Source organism: Micrasema longulum, unplaced genomic scaffold (genome assembly GCF_059751315.1).
Source record: "Micrasema longulum isolate JH-2025_06_02 unplaced genomic scaffold, ASM5975131v1 h1tg001260l, whole genome shotgun sequence".
In the NCBI taxonomy this organism is placed as follows: domain Eukaryota; kingdom Metazoa; phylum Arthropoda; class Insecta; order Trichoptera; family Brachycentridae; genus Micrasema; species Micrasema longulum.
This window is the reverse complement of record NW_028278447.1, coordinates 3138-16173: the sequence shown is the minus strand read 5'-3', so window position 1 is coordinate 16173 and position 13036 is coordinate 3138. Positions and strand designations below refer to the sequence as shown.

At 31.9% G+C, this 13036-nt stretch overlaps 2 long non-coding RNA genes across 2 annotated transcripts; one reads left to right on the top strand and one right to left on the bottom strand.

Moving 5' to 3' along the window:
- Positions 1-2183: 2183 nt before the first annotated feature.
- LOC148276197 (uncharacterized) lies at positions 2184-4799 on the top strand. The gene is made up of 2 exons (XR_015823835.1): positions 2184-3943; positions 4039-4799. It is a non-coding gene; the product is annotated as an uncharacterized LOC148276197 (long non-coding RNA).
- A 3924-nt stretch (positions 4800-8723) lies between these two features.
- Positions 8724-12184, bottom strand: LOC148276196 (uncharacterized). Its single transcript, XR_015823834.1, has 2 exons — positions 12026-12184; positions 8724-10041 (listed from the first exon to the last, which is right to left on the bottom strand). It is a non-coding gene; the product is annotated as an uncharacterized LOC148276196 (long non-coding RNA).
- Between the last annotated feature and the right edge of the window lie 852 nt (positions 12185-13036).

Here is a 13036-nt window from a genome sequence, read left to right as displayed (position 1 = left end):
TCAAAATTAAATATTTGCGTAAATTATAAGAACGCAAATATTTCTTTTCCTTAAAAAAACAAAATACTTTAAAAAGGGTAACAATGATATTTCAGTATCACATAATGGGGAAATATCACATACTACGAATACCGATAAAAATATATGAAATGGATTTAGAATAATCAATTGTATTTTCAAAATCAATATGGATATTGTGGAGAAATGTTTTTATACATAAATGTGAAAAAGAAATTTAATAAAAATACGTTGCTAGATTCGTGATTATGTTCTAAACAAATAGGAATGGGCGGGAACAAGTAAACATGAATCGTGTCGTACAAGGGGCGTGGCCAATGGAATGATCGTTTTTGCGGGAATTTAAAATTACAAATTAAAAAAAAAAATATGCTACTAATAATAAGCAAAAAATTTTTTTTTTTACTGGACAGTATTTCATTGACCTTTATTACTTTAAAAATGTAAAAAAAAATCCCTATTCATAAGGATCGTAGAACAACGACGCATGTGATTTTCTTCAACTTGCGTAAGAGCAATTTAATTTTTTTTTCGACACTTAATGTCACAACTTGGAAAGTACAAAAATATTTCATTTGAACGTAGTTATACAGAAAGCAGCCAGCCACAGAAAAGTGAAACTGAGATAATAGCCATTTTGTGAAAAGAGTGAATTATAAAATCTACACAATAGTTTGAATGTTTTTGACTTTAACAAACGATAAACAATAAATGCATAAGTTTTTGACCAGTTTAAAAGATTTTTAAAGTACCATAAGATTTTTCTAGTTTTGTGGGTGTTTGCTGCAAATTGAGAAATGCCGTTTTTGTGATCGACATATTTTTTTCCGGAGGTGATTAATAGTTTTTTTTTTTTTGAAAGCGGTCTGGCTGTTTTTGCAGAACATAGAATCGTCCTTACTGCACCCGATAACATCAATATCTCATTTTTCCGAGATTGTGGACTGGCTGCTTTCTTAACTTAAACAGGCTGTACCTAGTTAGGCAGATTAGACATGATCCCGAGAAATCTATTACCTAAGTGTAATTGTTTTTTTTTTTTTAATAAACCATGATGATGATTATTATTATTATTTCCTAAAAGTCGTAAATAACTTGTGCTGAAAATCGAGTTGTGGTAGAGTGGGATTTGAACCTGTTAAAATAGGTTTTGGTGTATTTTTACTCCGGTGAAATGTCCGTTATCCGAAATCGAGCAAAGTTCTTCATTTTTGAGTTGCGAATTCAAAATTAAAGGATTCTGAAATTCACTTTCTGAACAAGCTCAAGTAAGAACTTTTGTTCGTATTCAAACGATTTCTGTTTCGTTGAATTCAACGTTAGCACAACCCTGCCTTCGAGGAGTATACCGGTTCGAAAGGGCACCAAGTTAGTGTAGAACTCGGCGGGTATTGGTCTGTAGAGGGCGGGGGCGGAATCCACCCACAGTGACACCTATTATTATTGGCCTGGCGATCAGGGCAGATATTAAGGACAGTTAAATGGGCAATGTGAAATTTATGACCAATTATTATTATAGTCATGATTTCTTTTATCAGCCAAATCAAAATATTGAGATGAAATTTTGTCAGTAGCGCATCAGATTATATGAGCCCATAGCAGGTGAAGTGAACCAACTGACAAAATGGTATGTATTCAAAGATTTAAATCAATCATTCAACTTTTTACACACCAATCGCAGCATATTTTGATACTTTAAGGGAAGATGCTTCGTTTAAAGCTTCAGGTGTAGTCCAGGGACCATTAAACATTATTGTGTAAAAACACGGTTTTTGTTTTTTTTTTACGCCCTTCACAATACTTACGAGCCTACGAGGCTCTTTTCATCTTCATGACCCGACTTGATAGAAATAAAAGCCGTGTTGAGTCGGGACTCACAAATATAATATTTGAAATATTATATTTAAATATAACCTTTCGTGGGGAAATTCAACTGAACAATATATATTTGTTTGTAATAGCCATTTAGCCACAATACATTTAAAACTGTAACTTTCAGAATCCCATAAAGTCATTAACTATATCCCACAAGTCAAGCTAAAGTAATATTTTTCAATATAAATTCCCTTGACCGTCTAAATTTTTGATCAAATAAAAATGCTCATATTTTTTTATGAAATAGTAATAAAAAAGTAGACGCTTTCATACAACAAAAGAGTAAAAAGTTTTTTTTTTGTAAACTCCTCAAAAATACTTCTGTTGACTTATGGGGTTTCTGAATATTACAATTCATTTGCTGCTGTAAAATTTCACTTGCGAAAAACAATATCGAAACATTGAAAATAAAGAATCTATTTTTTAAACGAATATTCATGGAATACATTTCGTTAAAACCACAAATAAAAAAGTTGTCCGAAGTTTTTGATAAAAATCGAGAGTGATCCCTTATTTTCAGTGAATTTTTTTGGGATATAATCTAATCTACTTCCTCACAAAGTGCTTTTCAAAAAGTTTCCTAATGTTGGGAGATAATTAGATATTATTCTATGACGTCACAGTATCCTTCCGCTTCTTCAGACAAGCGGTGCGTGCCGTAATGTTGACATTGAAAGCGTCTCGCCCGAATTTTGACAGGTCTGTAATGAGAGTATAATGGAGTCGCCCACAACGGTATCTACAAAAGTCGACCGTGATGCCGGTAAAGCCGAGTTTTGCAATGCAATTTCACAAAAAAGCCCGACCGTGAATCGAGAGTAACGAAAAAATGGCATTATCCTAATGGCGACCTTCGCGAGGCCATCGCGGTGATGAATAGATTCAGTCGGCTGCTTGGTATCTCTCCATACATCCTTCGTCTCCGAACAATTATGAGTACACTACATCACCCAGACGAATCGAGAAAATAATATTTCTTGCACCTGGCGGGAATCGAACCTACGACGCCAGTTTCACAGTTGGTCGTCTAATCAACTGCGCCACGGCGCCTGTCTAAATATGCAACTTAACTTAGAATATACATTTTCTTTTTGCGTAATTTATAAGCGTGAAAGCAATACACAGTTAATAATACGAGACGTTCCGCAAATTATACATCCCATCCCATAACCAAAAAATAGTCCATAATAAATGGCCTAGTGGTGGTGGATTTAATGAGGAAGTTCAGTGGTTTTAAAAAAAAAAAAAACAATTTATTAATAGACCATTAAACTAAGCCAAAAATATATTTTTTAATTTTTATACATCGTATGAGTATTATCAGCGCTACGATTTTTTAATGTTTTGTGTTTCTGGAATAACTCCGCGTGCGACGTCAGAGGTTCTCTTCCGCTTATTCTCTATCAGTTCTGCCCATTGCATTGGTCCATTAACGGCAAGCAAAACGGAAGTTTTCCATAGCTCTTATATCATTGGTTGATTCATATTAACCAGTGACGTCGTTCAAAGTAGTTCGTTTTTTATACTTTTTTTCGTATACTTTCAGGAAAATTTGCCGTACAGATTAATGCTCCAATTTTTACCGCGCGCAAGATTTTTTTGTTGTACAATTTCCCGTAGGGATGAAGTTCCTCATTGCTTATTTTGTGATGTTTGAAACTAAACCGTTAAGTTTTGCGGATTCACGATTCGTTTACTGAATTCGTATGGTTAAATTCTTGCAAGTAAAAATGTTGTAATTTTCAATGTTAAATTAAAAAAATCTCGAGGAAAAACGATTTAAAGCATACTAAAAATTCCATTACGTTTTTTTATGCATATTACTTTCCTTTTTCGCATACAAAGTTGAATAAATAATTCAATCAGATGAAGAATGGGAAATACGAAAAAAAAGAAACATAATGCGTCTGAATTTAGTAACTTGTAATATAATAACCGAAATCATTTTAGTACATATTGATTATAATGTAAGTTAATATCATAAGCTAAAGTCTGTTCATTATTACAAGAATTTCCAAATAAACAAACCAGCCGCGTGATATCAGGGCTGGTATTCCGAACGCGTTTACAGCGCGCTATAATGCGTATTTAGTACGTAAAAACGCGCTATACCGCGCTATAATTTCGTTTGGAATACCAGCCCAGATAGAAAATAGCCTATTTCACATATATATCTTAATCCAAACGGCACGGTAAAATCACAGTGGATTGACGTTCATTAGATTCGTTCGTACCTATTTAAATTTGATAATTTTATATTTTTCGTTTTTTGTTTTTTTTTATAAATAAAACTCTATAGTTGATGATTTAACTGAAAATTCGTGATTGTTAGTATTGACCCTTTCGAAAGCGATTAGGGCTGGTCTGAAGGTCAAGAAAAAGTCAATGAGATATTGTTTTAAATTGAATATTACAACCAGAATTATCTTCTTTTTAAAAAAATAAGAATACAATCCTTTAACAAAAGGTTTCAACTATAGTATTTCAATATTTTATTTTTATTTTAGTATTACCGAAGGAATCATTTTAAGTAGAAATAAAGGAAAATGTCACAAAAATGTACGTAATTTAAAATGGTTGTATTTTTTTTAAAAACAAAAAATTAAAATTTGGCTGCGGCCACTTTTATGTTAAATTTATTATCTTCAAATTATAATTACATTTTTTTGTTTAATACTTAGTCTTAATTGAGATCCCAGCTACCTAAATTTAATTTAAATTTGAAATAGCGTAATCTGCATGTCTAAAAGTAATTATATTTTAGTTACATAAAACTTTCAAGTATATTTTTAAATAAAAATACCTTTAAAAATTATTGTTTTGATCTAATTTATTTGTTTTTATTGTTTTACTATTGCGTGATTGAAAAAACATTCGTTTTAAAATGGCAAAATCGTATGATTTCCTAATTTTGCGTTTGTTTTACCAGACTACAGCCTTAACTAACACTACATACTCACAATGCTTTCATTCATTTCTCGCACCCAAAATATACAACATAACTGGAAAACCCTCACTTGCTAGAGACTAAGTTGGGTGGAGAACAGGCGGAATATACAATGACAATTTTAACAGAAATACCTTTAAAAAATATTGTTTTAATGTTTTTTTATTATTGCGCGATTTAAAAAAAACAGTTAAGTTTTTTTTACAGCTATCTAAAAAAAATACATAACATAAAATAGGCAAAATGTCACATTCAAAACCAGCATTTTTTAAGAAAAATATAAAACAGAGTGAGATTTTGCTGTCGCTACGGTCTTGCCACCCCAAGTACAATTAATGCAGATGAATAGTTAGGTTGTCGATGGTGATTGAATGCCATGACACATTCAGCGGGCAGTAAAGGAATCGATAACGACTCCATATAAAGTATACGGGTAATGTATTGGACCGCTATTGCGAGCTGGTGGCGCCCACGTGGGAACCACAACCATCGTAGTCCCATTCCTAGTCTAGTATTAACTCAACGCTAACTGATTAAAACACAACGACTAATCCATCGGTTCATTTCAACGGAAGGTTTAACAACAGCTATGAAGAGCTGGGAGGGTGCGACCGTAATATTCAAGTGGGCGTGTATCATCATCATCATATCAGCTAAATAAGGAAGTTCAGCCATGCGGGAAATTGGAAGTAAAAATAGTTTTCTTACGCGCGGGAAAAATTAGAGCATTAAATTGTACGCCGAAGATTCTTGAAAATACATGAAAAAATATTTTAACATAAACGAAATAGTTAACACGAATGAAACAACGATAAGAGAGTTGTGAAAGATTTTACGCTGCGTCGACGGACCAATCGGCAGAACTGACCGAGAAGAAGCGGAAGAAAACTTGAGACGTACTACATGCGGAGTAATTTCAGAAATACAAAACTTTAAAAAATCATAGCCCTGATAATACGACACATATATTTTTTAATTGGCTTAGTTTAATGGTCTATAAACAAATAAAATTAAAAAACCAACTTCCTCATCGAATAAAAGTATTTTTTGTTTATTTTCACTAAAAAAAGGCGAGATACAACAGTCTCAATAGCCATCTATCTGACTACCGAATAGTCAGATGGCAGAAGGGACCATCCGTATTTTTTCTGTTTTTTTAGTTTTCAGAAGTTTTAATTAATATTTCAGTAAATACACATAGAAAAAAAAACATCATTTAGAATGGTCATTTATTATTAAAAAGTAACACAAAATATCTTAGTCTCTAGATCTTGAAATTGGAATCTTATTTCAGAGCTCCTAGACATTTTTGAAAATTACAGATGGTCCCTTCTGCCACCTGACTACCGATTTAATTTCCTTCAAGACTTTTTTTTAAATAACCCGTGTGTGACGTCATATTGAAACTCTTCAGAAAGTCGTGTTATATCAGAAATGTATCTGCATAGCAGATTTTAATTGAATTATTATTTAATTTTAAGCATCACGACAGACCAGATATTACACTTTTTTTTTTTTAATTTTTTTATCTCATAAGCATTCTTTTAAACATTTTTTTAAATTCCTGCCAAACTGCGAAAGCAGTTTTTTTGCAGGGATTTCTCTCTTTAAACATTTTGGTAACACAATATAATAATGTTTACATAAAATATAAAAAAAACTTAAATATATCAATAAAATAAACTTGAGAATAACAGCGCCAAGGCTTTAAAATACTAGGAAATTATTGTAATTTTACATTATGAAACCGAAGAAAAGATCACCGCCAATTATTACTTCATTCTATTTTATATAACAAAATTAACAATTATTTTAATATATAAAAAAATATCCAAATTTTTATTAAATACATTTTTTCAAACAATTATAATAAAAAGAGGTAATGTAAAGAAAAAAATCAATAATATAAAAAGTAAATTGACATTAATCCCAGATGAATAAAAACCAGTGTATTGCTGACATCTATGTATACAGAGACTAAGTAATATGTTTAATAAATATGATAGATGGTGCTAATTTGTATTATGAATGTGTCAATAATATAATTTACTTTAAAAAGATAATAATAACTGAGCAATAAAATAATAATTAGGTTATGAATACTAAAAAATTCATTAAAAAAAAACAAAGCAACTGTCTGACTAAAAATTCTGCAAAAATGTTTTGTTTATAAATTCATTGATCCAGTGAAGCCATTATTTCACATGTCAAATTATATTTACATGTAAATTATGCACATAAAATTAAAAAATACATTTGTATTCCTAAGGTGCATGTCTTTAAATTGTTTTTAACACAAAATTCCGTAGTATGTTATATTTAATAATTCAACAAATCTAGAGATGTTTTAATCAATTAGGAGTAAGCATTTCTTTACTAGTTCCTTTTGTGAAAATTATCAACAAATAAATGCTGTGAATATCAGCAATGGTAACCATTCTCGCCAATCTTCACTGAAACATGGTAAATTAAAGTTTTATTAACAATCATATTAACATTTACCCAATATAAACTTTAACTTTGAAGATGGAATTTAAAAGAAAAGGAGCATTAAACATCGATAAAGATTTATATTACTTAATTTTAAAAGTTCATTTCTCAGGAATAAAAATGAATTAAATTTATTAAGAATTCTCGGTGAAACTGATTACAATAGTAAATCATCACACCCTTCCTTAATATTCATCATAGCTTATATGAAAAACCTTTTAAATAATTTTACAGTCAGGATAGTTCTATAAAGCAATGCGGCACCAATTCATTTTGACCCTAATCCACATAAAGTAATTGTATTAAAATGTTGATCACTATTTTTAGGTATTTTGTGTTTAATTACCTCAAGTAAAGTGTGTGTGGAATAGAACCAGAACCCTAGACGTGTATTTTCGGAAAATTTACCCTAATCTTGACCTTGCAATAAATTTAACTTACCTCTTTAGGTATGGCAGGCAAGCGAGCCAACCACTACACTTCAAGGCGAACTTATCTCCATTCAATTGCCTTTTTAGGATGTTTACTTGAAGTAGAATATGATAAAAAAAAAAAAAACACCACATCACTTCATAAGCCACACTACTTATCCACAAAAATGGAGATACCATTACAAATAGTCACGTGTTATACATATTCTTGTCACATTTTGCTGTCCTGTTAAGTTACAAAAAAAAATTGTATTATATATTGTGATGTGTACGTAATTTGTTATGTGTTAGGTTTATGTTTTTTTTGTAATAATATCATCGTATTATACCAACATAGAGCACTGTGTGCACAACAAAAAACATAAATAAATGAGGTTCGACATGTCAGTAGGGTTGCAGTGAGTCACATCTTGCTCGAGGGTGTGATTCTATAAAATGCTGCAAACGCTCAGTTGCATTTCACCGGCAACACTACTGACTAGTCCAACTTGTTAGCGTCCACGTCGCGAACTCTGGGCAATGGGATCACACTCATAACAGTCTAATCACAGCAGATAACGAGGTGATGAAAATCGAGTTTTTGGTGCCTCAAAACCAAAACCAACCAGCTAAGGGAAGGTAACCCCGACAGAAAAATCTACCAGAGAAGACAACGGCAAACCACTCTGGTCATCATTTCCCAGGAATAACTGTGGCAAGTACATCCAATAAGCAGTTGTCCTGGCTGGGGAATATACGAGTAGCGCAGGACCAAGAAGCTTTCACTGAAGTGATCGCCGACGCCAGGGTCTAACAAGGCACCGCAAGAGGAAGAAGCTATTAAATGGAAAACACTCGCCCAGGACTCTGGTTCTATATCGAGTAGGGAAGCATACATATTGATATGCATCTTCTGCCGATATGGTACCAAAATTTATAGTTTACTACACTTTAGTGTAAATTTTAAAAGGAGTAATAAAAAAAAACAGAAATCAACTTTAAGAAGACTATAATTCAAATTAATATTTACAAGAATTTTATTTAGGAAACGCAGCATCCTTAAATTATGAGAAAGGTTATTTGTGTGCAAGTCTGTTTGGACGAAACCTGCTGTTGAATATTATCTTCCAGATGCAGATGGATTCTCATTTGAAAATTGAGGTTTCTTTACACGAACCAAAAAAATAATGTACAACCTTAATGCGTCAGTAAATAAGAGAATATGCTTCTCTCACTATATTAGGAGATCTCGATATCTCTCAACCCTATTAGAGAATTGGTGCTCAAAGAAGACAAGGGTTCATCTCCCTCGGACTCTCTAACCACTAAGCGAGTATGGCCACACCGTGGAAGTCTCAAATAATTTGGGGAGTATTGACATACATTGCATGGCGTCGCTAGTCAAAAATCTTCTATTGATTTTAATCATAAAGAGGGCATGGCAATGCCATCTATGGATAATTTGTGTAAATATTTCAAAATGTAGATTTATTTCATATTTAACAAAACTAAGGTGATTTCAAAATAAGTGCTAGTGACTCATCAGTTGAGTTAGTTGAAAACCATTTTTTGACATTTGCGAGCGCCTCAGAGTGATAATTCTCTAGAGAAGCCCTTACGGTCTATTGCAGAGAACAAAAGCTTTTTAAATTTGTGCTTTGGTTTTTAGTTTAACAACAAACATGTAATGGACGGTTTCGGTTTGGGCTCACAATTCTCAATCTAAGTACCTACGGCTCGTTGTATTACTGTAATCTGTAGGTAACTTCGTGGTCAGTAATCATAGAATGGTTTTTCTCCATATGGGCTACTCTATTAGGTTATCATTCTATGTTGAGCGCAAACAGCAAGTTTCAACAATTTTATTCTAAAAAATTATGAATAATTTTGTGGGTATTTGGCATTAGTTATATTTTATTGTGACAAATTATTTGGATTGATTTTATAGTTGGTTTTGTGTATAGCGTTTCTTAACTTCATGTTCAAAACGTTTTGAAACAAAGCATTTTTATATTAATTATATAATGAATAATCAAAGAGTAAGTGCATCAAATACAGATTTTAAAACACAGCTAATTCCAAAACACGGGAAACATTAAAATATCACCTATATCGAAATCGATTGCATTTCTAATTTTAAGAATCAAAATGTTTTCATTACCTGTGTGATCGGGATCTCTTGCGGTACGATGATTCCGAAGGAGACTCCTCTGGTCGCCTCCTCTTGGTCTCATAGGAGTGTGAACGCGACCTTGAGCGGGATCGAGACACAGAATGGTGTCGTTTACGTGCTCGCGGCATCTGAAATTCACAGGAAACAAGTTATCCAACTGTTAATTTTTTTTTTCTTTTTTTTCAGTCAAGAAACAAAACTATTGACAAAACGTATAGTCGATGAAATTTTAAAAATATAATTGTACATCTAATTTTGTTGATATATTAAAAATATTTTTTTTCTTTGTCATCGTTCTTAACATGTTCTAGGACACTTTTTTCTCATAAGATCCAGTCATATGAACATATAAATAACTTTATATTTTTTGGAATATTTTACTTCCGATTGGACCGTAGTTAATGATTTGAAGTAAATCATATTTGAATAACATAGTGGGACACTTTTGTTACCGACTAGGGAAACCACCTTTCAAAAAGGTCAGGCCCGGAGATTTACAAGTTGTGGTCCCGTGGCTAGTATCGTGGACTCACGGATCAAACCACGACCCGGCTCTTACATATAACGGGTGTTTTTTTTATTGTGATAGAACTTTCAATTGGTAATACTGTCTCTCGTCAAAGGAACAATTTTTTTTTACATTTGCGCTTTGTACCAACACACAAAGTCATGATGAAACGTCATGCACTTGAACAACACTTGCGAATTGAATAAATTTACTTTGAAAATCAGTGTTCAGTTCACCAAACATAGAGGGCTCTTAGTGAAACCATGAATTTACTGCGTGACAAGTTTGGTGACTTCATTATTTCCAGAAATGGTCGTATGATTTGACACCATTGGATTATTTCCTATGGGGCTACATTAAGTCGGTCTATAGAAAAATAACTAAAAACTGTTGAAGCATCGGAAACCAATACAACCACACACCATTTCTGAAATAATGCCGGATTTATTGTAGTAAAAAATTAGGCTGACAGAATGCGCTATGCAACTGCTGATCGCAGAGGACATTTGCCAATTATCATTTTCCAAAATGAATGTATTTAAATCTTCCCAATAAATACAAACTCAGTCCAACAAATACTACTTATTTAATTTCAATTTAAAGATATATAACGCTTAAAAAATCACCTGACACATTTTACGTAAATATATATTACATTTTTTAAATTTTAATTTTTACAGAGCATGGCGTAAGTTGATAATAGTAAGACATGTAGAATGAAATAGGGAAGGATGATCCCGCTGGTTAAGAATTTGTTATGGGGCGACTTTGAGACCTAAGCACTCTAATACATCTTTTGAATGATAAATTTACTGACATTTCTTTACATCATTCATATATTTTGTTTTGTTAAGATCAATGAAGTTTATTGTAGTAAGTATGAAGTGTAGTGTATGCAACATAAACACTGATAATTCAATTTCCATACATGTAGGTTAAAAACGTATTTAAATCTAATCAAATCAAAATAGATTATAATATCCCATATTTAATGGACAGCGTCAAGGATAAATTATCATTCGTGATGAAAAATAATAAGTGTCGCTATATTATCATCTGTGACGTTAGAAGTAGAAACATCGTAATAGGCCATAGTGAGAATCAATGAAATTCCTATAGCAAAACTAAGAATGACATAAAACTAGAATCGATTTTCCGAAACACAGTAATTTAAAGTCGTCTTGTACACACTGAAATAAGGGCAAATTCTTAACGACACCTTGTAAACAAAGCCTGTTTAATGTGAAGAAGGCGAACGAAAAAAACTCGAGAAATAAAAAAATCGCACAGCTGGTTTTATTTTTGACTTAAAATGCTTCTAAAATAAACTCTTTAATACTGTTAGCAAACCATACTCCGCCAATGAACGACAGTTGGCAGAAAAATATAATACTAAATGCAGTCTTCATCAAAGAGACGATAACGAAAAACCCACAGAGGTGAAAAAGTTAAATGCCGAAATGTCATGTGAAACGAGGATCTCCGATATTTACATGACGCCATATTGCAAACCAGTCTGTGAACAACTCGTGTATGTCGATTATATCTGGGAACTTGAAAATAATAACACAAAACTAATGAGAAGAAATAACATTTGTACTTACTTTTTTCACTCGCAGGTAACTCAGTTTAAACCAAATCAAATGAGCTAATTGTGAGACACAATTCCAAGTCCTGAACGCCGAACCTTGTAGAAATTCTATACGCAATAAAGGGCCAAACATCGATCCGACTTAACGCTGATTGGTCGAAAGTTTGATAACGTAGTATGTTGTCACACAAAATATTATTATCCCGAGTATTTTATCGTACTTTTGGCACCCCATAAATTTTATTTATTTTGCCTTAAAATATTTTTATTATTTAAATTTAATGTTTGTACATAATTATTTAGTTAAATAGTAAAAGTGCTTATTTTGTTTTGTGTTCTGTCGGTAAAAGAGGAATGTGTAGGTTATTTTCAAGTAACAAATATGGCGCGCGGTATTTAAAAAAACTATGTAACTTTTTGTTATTTTCTGTAATATTCTGCTCAGACAACACTCATATATGAAACTCAAGTTTGATAATGATTTTTTTTCTAATTAACATTCATAAAATTTTATGTTGGTCTAATATAATTGACCTACTTAAAAAACACACGCTAACCAGAGTCGGGTAGTGTTAAAGAAATAAAAAATTGAATATTTTGTTTTGCTCAAATTAAAAGTTAATTTTGAGAAATTTTATGATGATGTCCAAGTCTTGTTTCATAGAACATCAATGTGGTTTTACAGGCTGTCAATTGACTGCTTTACCATACATGTATATATGTGTGTAATTGTGACTTCGTCGAAACATTGATAGAAAATTGTCATAGGTATTATTTTTTTCTGCTTTAAACAAATCATTTTTTAGTAATTTGCTAAGACCTGAAAATATTTAATACATTAGTACACAATATTTGCACACACAATTAACCAATATGAGAATTTTTAAGTTTAAAACTCTATTTGACCGTTTTTTAATTGTTTATCTACTTTAAAATTGTAGAATGTCACTGCAACCATAATAAATAAAATAAGTTACGAATTTTGTTTTAAAGCTGAACAAATAAACTTGATTACTTGTGTTAA